The sequence below is a fragment of the Biomphalaria glabrata genome, chromosome 15, assembly GCF_947242115.1.
Source record: "Biomphalaria glabrata chromosome 15, xgBioGlab47.1, whole genome shotgun sequence".
Lineage (NCBI taxonomy): Eukaryota > Metazoa > Mollusca > Gastropoda > Planorbidae > Biomphalaria > Biomphalaria glabrata.
The window spans coordinates 483,137-503,717 of NC_074725.1; the positions used below are offsets into that span (position 1 = coordinate 483,137).

At 37.8% G+C, this 20,581-nt stretch overlaps 1 protein-coding gene across 7 annotated transcripts in view; it reads right to left on the reverse strand.

Annotated features, from left to right (window-relative positions):
- The window catches only part of LOC106061589 (transcription factor Sox-2-like), a 232,945-nt gene that overhangs the window by 14,665 nt on the left and 197,699 nt on the right, over window positions 1–20,581 (reverse strand). Inside the window, exon 1 of one of the 7 annotated variants that reach the window (XM_056012132.1) lies at window positions 10,250–10,621. The exons of 5 other annotated variants lie outside the window; for them this stretch is intronic. The gene's annotated coding sequence lies outside the window, so the exon portion shown is untranslated. Of the gene's footprint in view, window positions 1–10,249; window positions 10,622–20,581 lie in introns of those variants that run through there. One more of the 7 variants, XM_013219770.2, reaches the window with a different exon arrangement.

The window sequence follows — 20,581 nt, forward strand, 5'->3', positions numbered from 1 at the left end:
TCGTGTGTAGTTTCACATCCAGCAACGACGAACATTTTAATTGTGCAGCTTTGATGCCAGAAACGAATCTTTGAGATAATTATATTACTTTACTGTCGAGATACTAAGGGAGACATAACACGACTATAACACAACCGTAGCATTGACTATAACACGACTATAACACAACCGTAGCATTAACTATAACACGAATATAACACAACCGTAGCATTAACTATAACACGAATATAACACAACCGTAGCATTGACTATAACACGAATATAATGCTAAAATCGTTTTCAGCGGCCTCCGAAAGGGGAAAAGACGCTATTAGTTTTGTGTGGAATTTCTGTCCGTCCGTCCGTCCCGTTTAGATCTCGTAAACTATACAAGATAGTGAAAATCCGACATCATAACATTTTAGACCATTCAAACTTCTACTTCAACGGCTACTTTTTTTTTTCTGAAAGCTAAAAATCTAAATCAAGTGTGCTAGCAGTTTGTTTGTTTTTTAAATACACCATTTTTACAACTATTCACTATTAATAGTAACAATCAAGGCCTTTTAGTAAGGGAAATAACCATTTACCATTTTTCAGAACACATTTATGCAAATAGTATTAGATTTTCGGTCAATAAGATTGTATTGCTACCTCATGGAAGTCGTGTCATACAAGCTACTACATTTACAGCAACAAAAAAATGTTTAGTTTTTGTTTTTTTTATAAGGACTAATAGTATAAATATTATAAATAGGCACAGAGTGTCGTGAGTATCAGAGAACAATAGTCAATAGTCGCTAGCACCAATCGGTAACACTTACTAGTGTAGATAGTAACTTACTATTTGTTCTAAACGTTTAAAAAAATACCCTCCAGGTATGTAATACTTCGTCAAATCTTGTTACGGCCTCTCTTGTTCGGAGATGAGAAACTGATGTTGTTGTTTTGTAATCTTAAATTTTTTTTTTCAGAGATAGTAACTTTGCAATTATTATCCCGGAGTCGCGGAGGCCGAGTTGTAAGGCGCTTGGCTCCCGAGCAGGGGGGGTCCAGGGTTCGTATAGAGATGAACACTTGTGATTTTGTTTTTAATTTCGGGCACCCAGCTCCTGATGGGTACATAACATTATGACCTTTACATCATCTGCCCTTGCAAGGTCTGAAAGGGGCGCTTTACTTTATTAGTTTCTTAAAGTCACTTGTTTTTCTACGTAAACGGGATTTAATTTTCGAAAGAAATTTGTTGAATAAAAAGCTGCACCTCGATGCATTAGCTTTTAAACTCCGTGTGTTAATGAGAGCATTGAAAACTGCTCTAATTGCGCTATGGTCCAGTCTCTCTTTTGTGTACCTGTTGGGGGGGGATATATCTGGGAGAAAATTTATGTGTTCTCATTATGCGTTCTACAAACATAATTGAGCTAGAGTAGGGATTCGAACTCTTGCCCTTAATGGATTATGCCACTTAGTCTCACCTCATTTTTAAACCACACACACACACATACACTCTCACGTGCAAACCCACAAATCAATGGCGCTATATGCTTTCTTGCATTCATGTCTTCTACCCCAAGCGACGGACGAAGGTAGCACACCTGTATTCAGGTCAGAGGGATACAGTTTCACACACAGGGAAGCGACTTAAGGAGATCATGGAGACGTGTCTACACACAACTCTCGGGGTTCTTATTTGATGTCACCGGTATCTTTACATACAGCCCGAGCTACCGGGCCGTCTTTAAACAGTCGTCACTTTTCTTTTTTTTTTTTTTTTGATCATTGCATTCGCTACATCGCTCTGACATCTCAGATGTTTGTGAAAACATCTTGGACTTAAAGGCGAAGGTCAAACCAGCAGGTTTGGATTGAATGCCGTAGTCTGTAGAGCGTTAACAACCTGGGTCTGGTGTCAGACCCGTAACCAATCATTCTTATCCGTCGAACAGGGAGGTGTCAAGGTTACGGACATTTTATGGTTTCTTTGTTGGTTACTGCTTGGACATGTTCAAATCCGATGCAATGTTTGGGAGGGGTGGGGGAGGAGGCTCCATTACATAGCAAAAGATACTGATCCAGGAATGAAATATATTTTACCAATGAGTCTTGGGTGGTATTAAATAAAAAAATTCGAAATACATGGTAACTAAAATATACTATTCGATTGTGGCATTTAATATTTCAATTTGCTGTTGTGAAAATGGTGTCATGTAAGGTAAATAATTAGAGCAGATTATAAAATAAATAAAACATTTTACAGAACACGCTATGAAGTGAATATTTTAGAAAATGTAAACCTTTTTAAGAAAAAAAAAGGATTAAATTAACTAACTACGAGGTTAGAAGTAATCAGACTACCGGCACTTCTGAAAAGCCCTATTTGTAATAGACAATTTAGAGTAAAAACAAACAAAAATGTATAAAAATATAGACTATATAAAATAATTGTTTAAAATAGAATTACATTGTGTCATGTGAGACTCTGATAAACTTTATTCAATGTGATGTAGACCCCTGTATATTCTATACATGTACTCGCCAATGTATTCTCGTAGGAAGGAAATTATTTGTGAAAATATTGATTGAGACATAGTTAATTAACGAATTCAATATAAAAGTTTTCTTTTATAACTGATTTCTATACATGCAGTCTTCCATATAGTCCTTAAATTGACATACAGTGTTATATATAATCTTTACACTAAAATTATATTATTTTATTTCTCTCTCACTATCTTTCCATTCTAAGCGTCTTTGCGTCTCACAAATCGTTATCTCCCCTTATCTATAACATTACAAGCCAGGATGGCTGCCTGGTAGTGCGGTTTGCGCGCTGGACTGTCGTTCGGATTTATCGATGGTCGAGGGTTCAAATCCTGCCCGCTTCCATCCTGCGGGAGGTTTGGACTAGGAAGTAAGCTATCTTCAACTCTGAAGGAACATCCGAAACATGTAAAACAAAACAAGCCTGTGGATTTTTTAATATTTTTTTTTTACATATTCTATATAAAAAAAATTAATTAATTACGGCCAATTGATATAATAATTTGTCATTGTTCCGACTGACTCGTGTTTTGTTAGGGACAATTAATAATAGTGCTCAGTTTCAACTTGAGAACGTCTGTGGGAGAAATAACGTGTCCGAAATTTGTCGCCGACACAGTTGCTAAAAGATTGGTAAAAACAAAAAAAAAAGTAATGCTGTAACAGCGACACATGTGTAGTGAACACAATCTCACTGCGTTACACCAACGTAAAACTAGATCCACTATTTCACTACCACAGAATCTTTTCTTTTTTTGTAGTGAATTCCAATTCCACACATTTCATCATTTAGTCCCAGGCTTAAAAAAAAAGAAATATTAACAATTGACAATCCTTCATTGAGGTGATGCGGTTATGCCAACTTTCAAAGTAATCCATCGCTTGAAATGCAAAACAAATATTTTAAATTCTTAGTCGTTTAGTGAAATAAATGTGTGTGTGTGTGTGAGAGAGAGAGAGAGAGAGAGACAGAGAACGAGACAGAGAGAGAGAGAGCGAAACAGATATATTGTATAAAATATAAAATAATTTTTTTAAATCAAATTTTATAAAAAATATTTTGAATTATATTATAAATAATTGTGTAATTATTATAACAGTCCGTCAAAAAGTCTTTTTTTTTCTCTGCCTACATACTAGCATATAAAAGAAACTATGGCCAATATATTGTTGCGCTGGGTAAAATCGGCTTGGGTTTAAATAGTTAACTTCTGATCAGGTTTATTGCGGAATCGGTACAAAATCAAAATTTTTGATTACTTACAATTTTGTATAACTATTTTTGTTAATGATCATGATTGTAATTCTAACATTCTCTATTTGATGGCAGTATTGTAAAGTTTTCTGCCTCTGTGTGACGTCACTGATGAGTGACAGAAGCGGGACATCGGCGTCCCGACCATTAGCAGTTATCTAGAGTTAAACTCTGACCTGGGAGCTGGGACACATCTCAGGGCTGACCAGGACAATGAGGGAGGGGCGCTCTCATGGGGGACAGATGTCAGGGCACAGGTGATTCTCGTTAAAAATGTTACCCCCCCCCCCCCCCAAAAAAAAAATGTGAATGTTAAAAAATAAGAATTAACTGGAAGGGGAAATCATAGGCACCCAATGAAAGTGACCTATATATTTGTTTCTGCTGTCTACAGCTTAAATCCGTAATAGTTTGATAATGTATTGTGCTCAAATTTTGATGACGTAATAATGTAATTGGCTAATGACAAGAACAGCGCAAAGGAGCTTTAACTAAGGTGAAAAGCATTTTTTTTTAAAGGGGGGGGGTGGGTGAGTGCAGAAGTGTATTGACTTATTCTATACAAAATCGTTGCTTGCTTAGTGGGATTCGATCTAAAAGATACTCACACTCGGCCAATTCTAGATTAAAGCAAGGGAAGTAATCTTTACATCAGACTAGAAGGAAAACTCAGACATGTATTTTGCTAGACAATACAATAAACATGCATATAAGTGACCCTGCGAGACCGAGGACGTTTGGGCCACAAGGCCTTCAACATTATTAATTTTGTTACTGTCATTGTATAATTAGTACGCCATAAATCAGACAGAATTGTTATAATGTCCTAGATTGTCTTGTCTCTAATTATAAGAATGTTCAATCAGAAAATAGGACAAATAATAAAACTTGTCTCGAGTCCAAAGATTTTGAAGGAGTGCAGTATTTCAAATTGATATGCAGTCCTAGCTGTGACCTATATATTTTTTGCTTCATCTAACGCAAACAAAATCGCTGTCTGACTTTTGGTGGGCATAAGTTCCTATACGTCATTCTCCGGCAGTAGCTTCCCTTTAGTTTTTTTTATCTTCAGTTGTTAAAGAGTTCTAATACCATCGTCGCTTTGGTATACAAAAATGTCAGAAGACATACAAAAAAGATCGACATCTTCACTAGATCAAATTAAACATTAGCAATCTGTGCAGAAATCGTGGCTAAGTAGAAATACATTTTTTTTCTCGCCAAGGACCCGAACCCGCAACCTACGTATCAGCAATCGAACGCTTTTACCGCTGCCCTGAATATAAACGCCAAAGAAGCAGTACCATAAATACTATTATAGATCATAAACACAAATAAAAAAAAAATGCCATCGGCAATTGGTTACAAAGGCATGGAGCTAGGAACTGGTTTGTGAAGTGTGTTTGTCCCAACTATTAAAGCATAGTTCTTATCTCCCTTGTAATGTTTGTAAGCACTGATTCTCAACTCTTACTCTTATGGGGAACAACAACTTTCTACACAGAACATTTGCCCTTGTAGAAATATATCTCTCTCTATATATAAATAATATATTTTTCTTTACATTTTTTTAGGAAATATATAAACATATAATTGTTATGGGTGTAATGTTTGCACCAACAATAATTTTTTTAAATAATCTAAATACTTTCTATGTTTTGGTTTTTTATTCGGTTAACATAATTTGCATAATAGGTTCTGAACAAGCTCAAAATTATTATAACGATGATTAAACAGAACCTATTCTAGTCCAAAGTTAATGCACCCCTTTCACACCTTCGCCCACCCAGCCCGTTTCTTTTTGTTTAAAGGAAATGGAAAGCTGATAAAACATGTGGCAAGGGAGGGGTATGGGGCGCAAAAAAAAAAAAAGGGGGGGGGGGAGAAGTAGACAAACATAGGAGTAAAATTTTAATGCAGTTCTGTCCTAACATAGACGTCAAGCGACCATGATATCAGTGACCTATATGTCACACTGACTATATTGTTTTTAACTGGTTAAACAAATACGCGCCCCGAGAGAGGGTGACGTACGTCATGGCGCCCCACCCCGCCACTCTCACTGGTACACCCTTAAAACAAAATACCCGCTGATAAAACAATGGTATGCTGGTGCAATTCATTTTTTTTTTGAGTCGGTTGTTAAGAACAGACTCGTCGACTAACTGGTCAAAGTGTACTGGCCTTGGTGTTTGTTTGGGTTGGACATCGCGAGCTAGGGTGGTCAACCTTTTTGTTGGACACTATGTTGGCATCGACAAAGTCACGAGCCTCTTTGACTTCATTATGCATTGTGTGCAGACTTTTTGATGACCAGATAGTACCGAGTCATGGACCTTACAGTACTGAGTCATGGACCTTACAGTACCTTGTCATGGACCTTACAGTACCTTGTCATGGACCTTACAGTACCTTGTCATGGACCTAATAGTACCGAGTCATGGACCTTACAGTACCTTGTCATGGACCTTACGGTACCGAGTCATGGACCTTACAGTACCTTGTCATGGACCTTACAGTACCTTGTCATGGACCTTACAGTACCTTGTCATGGACCTAATAGTACCGAGTCATGGACCTTACAGTACCTTGTCATGGACCTTATGGTACCGAGTCATGGACCTTACAGTACCTTGTCATGGACCTTACAGTACCTTGTCATGGACCTTACAGTACCTTGTCATGGACCTTACAGTACCTTGTCATGGACCTTACAGTACCTTGTCATGGACCTTACAGTACCTTGTCATGGACCTTACAGTACCTTGTCATGGACCTTACAGTACCTTGTCATGGACCTTACAGTACCTTGTCATGGACCTTACAGTACCTTGTCATGGACCTTACAGTACCTTGTCATGGACCTTACAGTACCTTGTCATGGACCTTACAGTACCTTGTCATGGACCTTACAGTACCTTGTCATGGACCTTATGGTACCTTGTCATGGACCTAATAGTACCGAGTCATGGACCTTACAGTACCTTGTCATGGACCTTATAGTACTTTGTCATGGACCTAATAGAACCCGGTCATGGACCTAATAGTACCGAGTCGTGGACCTTATAGTACCGAGTCATGGACCTTATAGTACCGCCTCATGGTCAGGATACCACTGATCCTGAGATCTTGGTGCATTGAAAAATTGCTCAGTTACTCTCAAGATACGAATCTAAACCTAACATATTCTCTTCGAATTGGTTTAAACTAAAATACAAGATCTCAAGATCAGTGGTATCCTGCCCGTGACAAATTTCTTTGAAAAGGAAATTCAATTGAAAAGCTGTATAATTGAAAATATGAGTACATATGCTATTATAGTTTTTATACCTCATTAATTGTAAAATGTATTATATGTATTGATAATTATGATTGTGTAGATTTATAATGCTATACTATTAGTATTTAGATTTTTCAGATTGTGAAGCAGAAAATTTTATTATAGAAAAAGTTTAAAGGCTGTGCATAAATTTAAAACTGTTAAAAACTTGAAACATGTAAGCATAACAAGTTATTTACATTAAACACACTATGATATTTGCATATTCTAATAAACATATTTAGCAGGAAAAAGAAAGTCGGATTTTTTTTTTTCAAAAATCCTTTGCTTGCATCGAAATTATCGCCCTTCTATTCTCACTAAAACACAACTAAACTCTAGGAATTCCGAGTCAGATGAAACTTTCGCGCAACCCAGTAATTACATCAATTGATATCGAGCGACTTTAACTCACACTCTCTGAATAGCCGTCTTTCTCATGGAGATCCTATAATTGTCTTTATACACGGTATATATTTATTGACATGGTTGTCTACTAGTTTTATTACAAACTTTTAAAGAAATATTAAAAGGTTTAAATTAATATTACATATTTATAGCAATGCACTATACATTCAGTCAGGATTTGGAGAATCTTATTTAAAATCTAAATAACTTTTTTTCTTACTTTAAAGTAATAAAATGCATGTGCCCAGTGGTGTAGCAAGGTACACATGGGCCTGATTTCAAGAATATGAAGGCGGGAAGGCGTCACCCCCTCCCCCCGCCTTGTAAAAAAAACAACAGAAGACTGGGTGTGAAAAAAAATATACTCTGCATGTGTCAGTACTAAAAACTGTTCCTAGATATGTATTACCTTTTATAGGTAATAACTATAGTGTACACTCGGCACATTTGTTACAAGGAATAGGGTTATGCCACCTCAATGCTTGTACGCAATAAAGAGCAATCTTCCAAATAGCGCCTATATGCCTCAAGTTAGTCACGGGCCACCGTATAAACCACCAGAAAAATATCGTACAGCCAACATTGTACAGAATGATCCATTTTGTTCCCCTGGCAATCAAATCATTAAATAAGAACAATCTGATATAAACTTTGTCACATGTAAATTATGAGTGAGTCTGGTGTGAATGTACACTTTGGTTTCTTATAGTTATAATGTTTTTTGTTTGGTGTAATGCACAAATTGTAAGACAAATTTCCGTACGGACAATAAAGATTATTATTATTTAACACCTAAATATTTGGCTACCAGGACAATGTACTAATACATATTACACTGCAAGGTTTATACTTGATCTTTTTCGCAGAACGCGATATCTAAATTTAATATTTTTATGTAATTGAAATCATACGAAGTTGTTGAAAATGAAAAAGACCACTCTGAAGACGAAAGTCTTATTATTTCTCGGATCACTTCGGCATGATCGCTAATGGAGATGCTGACGACCTAACTAGTATCTAAACAAACGGCGATGCACTCAGGGATCAGCCACACACACGCTCACAGCTACTCGCTCACACAAGAAAGACTCACGGGCAGGTGAAATGCAAGGTATGCAAACATGAGACTTGAAGTGGTGAAGCGATACGGTGACCGTCGCGACGGATATCAGTGGAGCCTCGGATCAAGTTCCGATGCCTAATGAAAGGATCAAACTTAAATTTAACCAGATCCCAGGAACTCAAAATTAGACAAGGGAGATAAGACTTTTAAATACAAGTAGACAAATACTCTGAGAGAGATATTGAAAATACTATCAGAATTCTCTGAGATTATGTAACTTGAAAATGGATTTTTATTTGTCAAACATCTGTAAGGAGCCTAGAGAATGGAGGGATACATTAAAGGACATCTCTGACCCAATCCCAAAAAATAATTAATACACTTGGCTGACCCACTCTAGTTAAGTATTTCCAAACACCTTTCAGAATAAAGCGATCCTATTCATGATATAGAACATTGTAACCATCATTGCAGTCAAGTCCTACATAAATGAAGCTCGCGACTGGTATACATTTAACCTGGCGAGTGGAAGGCCAACTTTTAATGAAATATTTGCTGAGCCAATCACTGTAGTGAAATAAAACATTGTAACCATCATTACAGTTAAGTCCTACATAACTGAAACTCGCGACTGGTATACATTTAACCAGGCGAGTTGAATGCCAACTTTTAATGAAATATTTGCTGAGCCAATCATTGAAGGGAAACCATGACCATCACAATACTGTATTAGTTCGTTATAACACACTCTAAGATACAGATTGAAATACAAAGAGAGCGACAACTTAACGGACATTTTTGTGATTTAAAAAAAAAAGAAAAAGAAAAACCAACAGAAAATAATATGAGCGAAACAAACAAACAAAAAGTTGGAGTTTTGATGACGCATTCTGTCGAAACACCGAAACAATACTGCCTAGAGAGTTTTTTTTATGACGCATTCAAAGGAACCAATACTGCCTATATCATTTAGGGGAGGTAAATAATTACTAGATATTTATATTGTGGCAAGGAAAGAGAAGCAAGTGGGATATCTACCAAGACTATAACACAATTTTAAAGGTTAAAACTCTCCATCTTGAAGGATATTGTGTATATTGCATAAAATAGAAGCATGGGCGTAGTTTTAAGGAGGGACGACTGTTAAATCTCGTTTGGTTAAACCTTAACCACCATAGGTGAAAGATTATGGGATTGCGTGTTAAAGGAATCACTTCCTTATCAAATGGCATGTCGTATGTTATTAGCCATGAGTCCCACCGTATAGAGTTGAAAGCATCAACTGTATCAACCCAAACAGTGCTATTAAAACTGGTCAATCTATCACTAGCTAGTCAATCATAACCATGAATCTGATTGAAAACAGATCGAACAGATCAATGATCTTAGCTCAATCAACCAGGAAATATCTTAGCTCAATCAACCAGGAAATACAATCTCTAAAAGCTAATGCTAAAAATAAAAAACAAATATCCTACATATAAATGGTAATCGTGTATTGTATACGCACTAAGGTCAGTGTTTGCATATAATAAGCTAATTAAGACTATAGCATCACAATAACAGCTGCCTACTTAACACATGATATCATCGACGCAACTCCCACAACCATATAGACTTTCTTAACAATAATTGTGTAATAAGAATTATATAAATATAAATAAAAAAAAAAGTGCTGTACCTTTCAACGAAATAGAGAATAGTAAATTGGTTTTCCAATAGTCACAGCAGCACAAGAGTTAACACAAAATGCTGTTTGTCCCTTTTCTTTTCTTCTCCCCAGCAAAAGGAAAAAAAAAACAACCAACAAAATAATAGAAGAATGAAGAAATGAATGTCCAAAACTGTAGAATCGGTGGAGCAGTCCAAGCTGAATAGCTCCTTTCACCTCTTCAGTCCAAAATGTGTAGATAAAATGATAAATCCTTTTCGAGGTATTCAGGACAGAATGTATGGCTTCCCCTTCTTCTCGGCCCTACTCACTATTCAATGTCTAATGCGCTGGCCCCTGCTTGTATTATCGACTTCGTGGAGAGATGAATGGCCCAATGAGAATGGGGCATTCAACGCGCGAGGTGGAGATAGAGGGGGGAAGCGCCTCGCCAAGGCCTGGTCTACAATAGGCTGTGTAGTCAGGGAGGCTTGAGTGAAGCGTTGGAGGGCGGGGCTTTACCTTGACTGACACATTTTGACCGAAAAAAAAAAAAAAAAAAGCCTTGAATACGCGAAAAGAAAAAAAAAAAAGGTAGCATACACAATCGACTTCGGGCTCTTTTTTTTTTCCCCCACTGTCCAGTATTTCAACTTTGTTCATTCTTCCGTGATGGATTGAAAGAAGGAATTGTAGAAGGAGTGAAAAAAAAATAATCGAAACCGTTTTAAACCCATTTTCTTGACCCCAGAACAAACTTTTGCTATCCCCAATTCTATAATCTGAAATAAAGGGGCTGTAATCGAACGTGGATACAAAATTTTACATTTAAAAGAATGCATATTGTTATGATACATGAGGGGGAAAAGGGGCAGCGGAGGGATACGGGTAAACCGTAAAGTAATATACAGTATAATAATATAGTAATAATAATACTTTGGAGTTTGAGCCTACTGCACTGGTACATATGTTATAACCAAAAATGCTGTAATTAAAAAAAAAATAGCCTATAAATATATGCAAATATGTCAAACTATGACTACATCATTGAATTAGATAATTATTTTGACAATGTTTCCATTTAAATGACCAGCTGGCATGCCAAAATATATGCAAATATGTCAAACTTAGACTACATCATTAAAATAGATAATTATTTAGAAAATGTTTCCCTGTACAACATATCGTAGTCCGGAGTGAAACAGTTTAATATTAAACAACTAATTAAGCTACTAAACACAATTACTCAATGGCGGCGAACATTCCCAATGACAATATGGACAGAATATAAAATGACCTATACAAATTATTTCCCTTAGCAAATCATTTCTATGATGTGTAGGCCATATAGTCGAACTACGAATTAACAGTGTGCACATATACGGCACACATGAATTTCCATCACACACAATGCATCGAACCAGACCATGAGCACCGAATGAACCCCTCCATAGGTAGGATTATGTTGAACAATGACATTTGGTACTATTGGTAGCTTTACAAACGGGGCATTCACTGACCACACCACTCGCGGAAGTGACAACAAGGGAGACAACAATGACACCATGGCGCATCCCACAAGTTCATGGTTTCCACATGTCTGCATAAAACCCATATCACTTGGTTTCAGCTCATTAAACACGAAACAATGAGAGAAAAATAGACAAGAGAATTGAAATGTTATGAAGGCCTACAAATTATAACCCAGATGACAAGTCTGTTTATCTAACATATCATTTAATTAAACATTCATACACAGTTCAGGAATAGCTTACAAATACTCATCAGCAGACGACCGAATCTCTCTCCCGCCCGCGTGTTCTTACCAGACGCTGCGAACAAACAATTGATCAAAATAATTATATGGGTCAAACCCTAGCCCTTTGTTCGATTTCTTTTAGAAGCTAAGTCCTAATTTTTTTTAAATTCTTTGTAATAATAAAAAATATAGTTAAATTAGTTATCTATAACTATATAATTCCACTAGTAGGTCTGTAAATGTAGGCAGGGCCGGGCTTAGGCATAGGTAAACTAGGCAGCCACCTATGGCCTCTAATTGATGGCGCCTCGAACAGGACTCAAAACTTTTTTTTAAAGAATAAATCGCGAAACTTGCGCTGAAATGTCATTGCTTGAGTACACCAAGTTTTAAATAAATTGCGCTATTTTATTTTTAAGCTGTTTATTTTTCATTTTCTTTTGTCATTTTGGAGCCACAAAACTCACTTCACCTAGGGCCTCCAATTATCTAAGGCAGGCCCTGCTGTAGGACTGAAAGACTGCACAAAAAAAAATGACACAGCACTATTCTGTTAGAATCTAAGAATACCGATGCCTATTACGAGCTGTCCCGACATATAACATTTGGTGTCAGAACCAGACAAAGCACAATGAAGTAACATCGGAAGCTAAAAATAGGAACGAGTGAGAGCTTCCGTCGTGGAGCATCAGCAGAGAATGCCAATCATGTTTTCCAAAGCTGCATACTCTATGGAGAGGCCCCAAAAAAGGCACTGCCCCCCCCCCTTGAACCACATGGAGAGCTTCCAGATCGGGAAACTGCTGAGCTGTTCATCGCAAATATAGGACTACTCGTCTGAACCTTTCAACATACTAAAGCGAAATGTGATATTATAAGTATAGCTTCGTATTAAAGCTATTAGTCTATTAAAGGGAATCTAAGCTCAACGTATAGCCTTGAAACTCTGGGGTCAAATATTTAAACTTAAAATGAATATGTTGTAAACATCGAATATTATGCTTATTTTTAAATCCAATGTTTGGAGTGTGATAATTTTCGTAATCGACTACTTATCATGTTTAGATCTACTCTCAAAACCATTTTTCTTCTGAACTTAAACTTGGAGCAAAAGAGAACTAGAGTATCGATAAAATGTAGAGACAAAATAGAGAATCAATACAATATAAATACAACAGTATCGATATAAAAAAGAGTATCGATGCGATCGTAAGTATTATTGAAAACTAGAAAATCAATAGAGGCTTTTATCAGTCATTGAAACGCATTGAACTATGTTTTATACGCTAGAAACTATTTCTTTTCAATTAGAAGTCAAACATTTGTGCAGTTACTATTAATATTTTTGAAAGTAAATGCACATGATCTTATAACCAATGTCCAGGAAAATAATCTGTGCACAATCAACCAACCTTGACAGTGCACAGACAACACCTTTAAACATGTGCACAGACAACACCTTTAAATCAGTGCACATGAAACTACATTAAACCAGTGCAAAGACAATCCTTTAAACCAGTGCACAGACAACTACTTTAAACCAGTGCACGGTCTTGTAAACCAGTGCACAGAAAACTACTTTAAACCAGAGCACAATCTTGTAAACCAGTGCACAATCTTGTAAACCAGTGCACAGAAAACTACTTTAAACCAGTGCACAATCTTGTAAACCAGTGCACAGAAAACTACTTTAAACCAGTGCACAATCTTGTAAACCAGTGCACAGAAAACTACTTTAAACCAGTGCACAATCTTGTAAACCAGTGCACAGAAAACTATTTTAAACCAGTGCAAAATCTTGTAAACCAGTGCACAGAAAACTACTTTAGACCAGTGCACAGAGAACCTTTGCAGCTATTACACTGACAACCACTTTGAACTTGAACATAGAACATGAAGCCACTATGCTCACCAACGACTGTAGTTTTGATGCTTCTAGCAAAGTTTGTTTTTTCACAACCAAAAAAGAAAAAAAAAAAAACATGGCTTGCAACATAAGACACATGGCAGTTGTGCCAAGATGTATGGCATGACATCCCGCCAAGCAGTAGACATCCAGAAGACTTAACAACAAGGCTAGGGCCATTGTAGAATGGAATGGGTTGCCTGAATCAGCCAGGAAAACCAACGACTTGTCAGAGTCATTGATTAACATGCATGACTAGATTGGCGTATGAAATGCGTAGGTAACGTCTGTAATATATAAGATAAGACTTTACTTAAAATTAGTTTAAACGTCCCTTCTTATCAATTGCACAATTTCCTAGACTCTTGGACACAATTATGGCTGCTACATTTCCAGAACGAGGCTGTCATCTCGCTAAAGTGATGATCAGAATAATCAAGATGCCAGTAGACTATGTACTCTCGCTGTTTATCTAACTTCACTATGTACTTATTGTCTTTACTGTGTGGGGGGGGGGTATCCACATGATACACTTATTACTTACAAGTGCATTCTATTTTGATCACATAAACATCTAGGTCGGGGTGGGGGGGGGGGGGGAGAGAACGGTGGAAGGAAAGAAGGAGACACAACATGGACGACACAGGGCGACAGGGCGCATGAAAGGAACTGGGGCGTATACCTCCAGTTCTCGGGGTGTGAATATGTGAATCAACTTTTCCTTTGTTGAGGCCCTGACATTATATACGGCTTGTCGACAAAAGATTTGACACTACCTGACAGTGACGGTAGTCGAGTGTGGTCAGGGGTGGAAGGAAGAGACAGGGAGCGGGGAGGTGGTGGTGCGAGAACAAGATTTCAGTTCTGGAATTACAGTTCAGAGCATTACGTCTACAAGAAAACCTTAGTCAAAATAACCCGAAATATTACTTTATAGCAATACCGCTACAGGCAAACCGTAGTCAAGCTAATCCGGAACTATCTTTTATAGCATTCTCTTTTGAGAAAAAAAAAAAAAAAAGGTCAAGATAATCCGGATTTTCCCTAGACAATATTACAGGTAAAAGACTACCGTAGACAAACTCATTCGTAACTATCCTTGAAAGCAATATCTCTACAAGAACTACAGTAGCTGTGATACTACAGCACTGTCTTTGATAGCGTAAACTACATTTAAAGAAAAAAAAACTGTCAATGTTATCTATATGGTTTATGTTTTGGATGTTCCTTCAGAATTGAAAATTATTCATTTCTAGCCTCTAACCTCCGGCAGGAGGCTGAGGTGGTGGCGGCGGGAGGGACTAGAACCCGAAACAATGAAGGCTGCAGCCCAGAGCGCATATTGTATAAGTAATATGACTTCATATTACTATCTGGATGGCTGCCTGGTCGTGCGGTTTGCACGCTGGACTGTCGTTCAGATTCATCGATGGTCCCGGGTTCAAACCCTGCCCGCTCCCATCCCCCGTTGTCCTGCGGGAGGTTTGGACTAGGAAGTAATTATCTTCAACTCTGAAGGAACATCCGAAACATATAAAACAAACAAAACATCTTTAGACGAAAGCTTTTTATTGCAATATATTCAACCATTTGATGACCTCTTCTCCCACAAATTCTGTTACCTTTTAAGCATTTGTATTTTTTTATGTGACGTAGCCAGGGTCGTTGGAACAGATTTTTAAAAAATGAAACCTGAGACAAAGAACACTTGTAATATACAGTCGAATGAGAATATGTCGATCCCTTTAATGACCCTTTCATTCATCTGCCCTGCTGCTGCAACAAAGTTCTTTATTTGAAAACGGACATTTATTGGATTACAAAAACGCCGCCATTTTGTTTTGTATCATGCCCACCATCTACAAGGGAGATAACTGTTCTCTCACATTTCATTCAAATGCTTTATCACCTCGACCCCGTAGACAAGTCTACACAAAGCAGATATGAAATATAATGTTCAGAAACAAAGAGACGCCCCTCCCCCCACCAACACTAACTCTCGCCCCCCCCCTTCCCGTGCAAGCTACGCCACCTGTTGACGGCGTATCGATCAACTCACGAGACGCCTGTGAAGATTGTCCCGTCTATTTCAACACGTCCAGTGAGACGAGAGTACTTTCACACTTGGATCTATCACTGCGCGCTATCAGCACGGGGAATCTATAGGATACAGTGGCGGAGCTGTCGTGAAAATAAAAATTGAGGGGGGGGAGAGGGGCTAGATTGACCTTTCGTTGTACTACTTGATCTAGATATTTTATCTTATCTTATCTTATAAAATGCAGACGTTGCTTCAAAAAAGATGTTTACGTCTGGCTCAATCGAGTCATGCATGTTAATCAATAACTTACTCTGCTAAGTCGCTGGTTTTCCTGGCTGGCTCAGGCAACCCATTCCATGCTCTAATGGCACTAGGGAAGAAAGGGCTTTTGTACAAATTTGTCCTAGCATATGGAACAAGGAAAATGCCTTTATCTTAGTGTCTTTGTTTTCCAAATATTATGAAAGACTATCTTAATCTTATCAAAATGTTATCTGTTTTTGTTATCTTCTTGTTATGTTATATCAATGTTATGTTATCCGAAAGTTAAACTAGCTATATGTTTGGTTACCTGGATGTTCAGTAGAAATTTTAACATTTCTTTAGAGGATAAACATTTTACTACAAAGGAAAATCGAATTTAAAATACACTCCACAATCCTTTAACGCAATCAGCTTTTAATCAGGTATCAAAGGTTTAATTTTGTTTTTGAAAGAACTTACTTCTCAATGGCCCTAACCACGTGACTACAAATGTAATGATAAATGCTGAGACCATGAAAGATGCTTACATGTTACATATGTCATGGAAACACAACGGACAATTAAGAGAAATTGGCGAATTAAATAATGCGAAACTATGGCATAAAAATAATCCACCTCTCCATATCTCCTTTTCTCTCCATTCATCCATCCATTCTTCCATCCATCCATTTTTTCATCCATCCATCCATCCATCCATTCATCCATTCATCCATTCTTCCATCCATCCATTTTTTCATCCATCCATCCATCCATCCATTCATCCATCCATCCATCCATCCATCCATCCATTCTTCCATCCATCCATCCATCCATTTTTTCATCCATCCATCCATCCATCCATTTTTTCATCCATCCATCCATCCATTCTTCCATCCATCCATCCATCCATTTTTTCATCCATCCATTCATCCATCCATCCATCCATCCATCCATTCATCCATCCATCCATCCATTCATCCATCCATTCTTCCATCCATCCATCCATCCATCCATTTTTTCATCCATCCATCCATTCTTCCATCCATCCATCCATCCATTTTTTTATCCATCCATCCATCCATCCATCCATTTTTTCATCCATCCATCCATCCATCCATCCATTCATCCATCCATCCATCCATCCATTTTTTCATCCATCCATCCATCCATTCATCCATCCATCCATCCATTCATCCATCCATCCATCCATTCATCCATTTTTTAATCCATCCATCCATCCGTCCGTCCATCCATCCATCCATCCATTCATCCATCCATCCATACATACATCCATCAATCCAGCTATTTCTCTCTCTTAGTCTATTTATAGATCAATGATCAATAAATCAGAGTTCTATCTAATTTATCAAAACTTGATCATGATTTGAGAGGTGAACCCTACAACAGAACCATGAAATTAAAAAAGATTAGAATGTCCCCAGATTCTTAGAACTAAACTCGATGCTACGTAGGTTCACTGTGACGTAAAAGATAATAGATAATAATAATAATAATGTTATTTATAAAGCGCAGTTAACAAACAAAATGTAGGCTCAAGGCGCTGTAATAACATTACAAACATAAACAGAACAGCTAAAATGACAATTAATCTAAAAAGTTTTCAACAGATAGGTCTTAATGTTCTTCTTAAAAGTGGTGTAGCATGTTGTTTGTCTGAGATCTAAGGGGAGTGAGTTCCGAACCTTTGGCCCGTGCACTGAAAAAGCCCGCAGACCGTAGCTTTTGAGGGAGAAACGTGGCACCACTAAAGGTGTTGAGTCCATTGAGCGCAGGGCTCTCTGGGGGACATATGGAGTAATCAGTTCGCTAAGGTACAAGGGCATCTCATTGTTATATATACACTGATGACAAAGTGTGACAAAGATATTAGATAATAAATGATAATAGATAGTGCATGAACAATAACCTAACCCATGGTACCTTAGCCGTACAAAGGTAATGGTACTTAAAGAATAGCGAAGTCACCAATATACATTATTTTTTGTCTATTTTCAATAGAAGTACTTTATACATTAAAGTACCTTATAAGTACTAAGAACAGCTAAGATTAAAACTATTCAAAGTTAATCAAAGTGAAAAGCACATAACTGATGATTTGAATAGACAACAAAAGATTTTGTATATTACTGACTGACTTAGCGATCTAAGCCTGTCATTACTTGTTATCAAGACTTAAAATATCATAGCCAGGTATTTGTATAGTTAATATAACAGGGTACATGCTATTACAAGTAGGATATACATTTATGTATTGGGCTGTTTATAATCTAGAACCGAAATGGTTATGTTTAGAGAGAAACTAATGACGACAATTTTAGGTTGGAGATTAGATACAAGGTTACTAGTAAAGAGGTCTGTTCGTAGAACAAAACTGGGTTGTAGTATCACAAGTACTGGCTAGTAGCTAGTGTGATACTATCTTAATACTTCTTTGACCGATGCCCCGGTGGTATTTACTTAAGATTGTGGACTGGTTAGTTTAAGATCAAATCCGAATGGTTTTGTCCCCTGTTTACTTAGTTTGATCTGTCCACAACGTATTCTTTTTAGCAGTAATTTATCTGCGTATTGTACACATTTCAATCAACATATAACATATATATATATCAGGTTAGGGGGTTATATAGCGCCATCAGGGGTCAGCTAGCAAGCGCCGTGGAACGTTTTGGGGCACCGTGGGACATGTAGAGCACACTGGTCATCCACTGCACCCCATATATATATATATATGAGATTTATATATTAATATACATATTATGTGGCATTTTAGGTCTCGAGAGACGATCTTTTCCCTTTGCAACTTCTTGTGTTACCAAGGAGGCCAAGCCTTGATGCGGTCGCAACAAAGTTTTCAGCTTAACACAGCAATCGGAGAGAGATACAAAACAGTACATTCGTTTCCTAACAGTTGAAAAGGTCGACTCACATAATAATAAGGATTTTATTTTTGTATAGTAGTAAGGCCTCTGCTAGTCTGTGGATTAGGCTTAATCCGAACTATGTGAAGCCAAGCCCCTTTTAATGACATACTTACGCACATACACACATTGGCCAACACACTTGAAGGAGAACAGTAGCCTGTGTAGTGGACGATTAGTATTGAGAAGGGGAGGGAGAAGTGGTGTTACGAGGGGGGGAAATTGGGACCTAGGGTCCGCCTAAAATAATAGAACAGAGGACACAAAAGACCACGGTCCTTCAAAATGTCTAAATCGTTTTGACAAGGTTCTGAAACCACTTTTTGGAGGGTTCTCCTTGTAAAGCAATGTTTCGGCCACCCCCCGGGCTAGATCGGTCGGTCAGAACCAAAGACAGAATGGCGGGAGGGACGAACAGTGGGGCACCGTGGTGATCGGGGCGTCGGAAGGGGGACTTGGGTAGACACGACCAGAACAAAGGTTGCTCAAATTGGCGCGACAATAGTAGCTAATGATAGCTCGTAACAGCCGGAGGGCGCCTTCTGTGGAGGGGGGGGGGGGAGAGATGACGAAGCCAATGGTGGACAAATTTATAAGCCATAATATTGGTCTTGAACAGGTGTGTACTGGATAGAGGAAAACCCACGGGGGAATAAAAACATTTTTTTTATTTATTGCGTAGAACATGTCCGACAAGTTGTTTTTTTTTTAAATCGATGTTTTTATTTTGTCAGCTGTTGACAACGCGAGTTGTTGGTGTCAGTTCGTACGTCGCGCATTGATGGTAGCGACACCGCGCTACAAAGTAGCGTGGATGTGAGCCGCTAAAACAATAAGGGAGATTGGGTCAGAGAAATGAAGCGCCAAAATTTCGAAACCATTAGTCGACAGACTGTATTCACTTCCTCACCAAAACATTGACATTGTTGTTTTTATAAAGGCAGCCCTTTTTCTAACCGCCCCCCCTCCTTTTATTAATCGCACTAAAAAAAACAAGCAGGGAGAATTTCGGGAAAACCTCAAACGTATGTACCTAATTTGTAACATCAATTAGAAAGTATGTAAATACAGAAAGTGTGGGGAGAGTATGGAGTGATACGAAATAGTAGAGTTGTATAACACAAGCAGAAGACTTCATAACCTGGTGTACACACTATCCAAACGCCCCACCCCAAACTGAAAATTAATTTATTAAACTCTTGAATAATATGATGCCTAAGTGTGGAAATACTCGATGTATAGTCCATTCAAATAAAAATATTTTGTAGTTCTCTAGCCAAATTTATTTTATTTCCTTTTATACTATAAGGCCAAACATTTCTCGCCATCTTGTGCTATTAGAGCGAGGAATGGGTTGCCTGAGTCAGCCAGGAAAGCCAGTGACTTGGCAGAACTTAGGTCATTGGCTCACATACAGGACAAAATGCATGACGCGTAGGACGTAATCATCTTCTTTTTTGAAGTAACGTCTGTA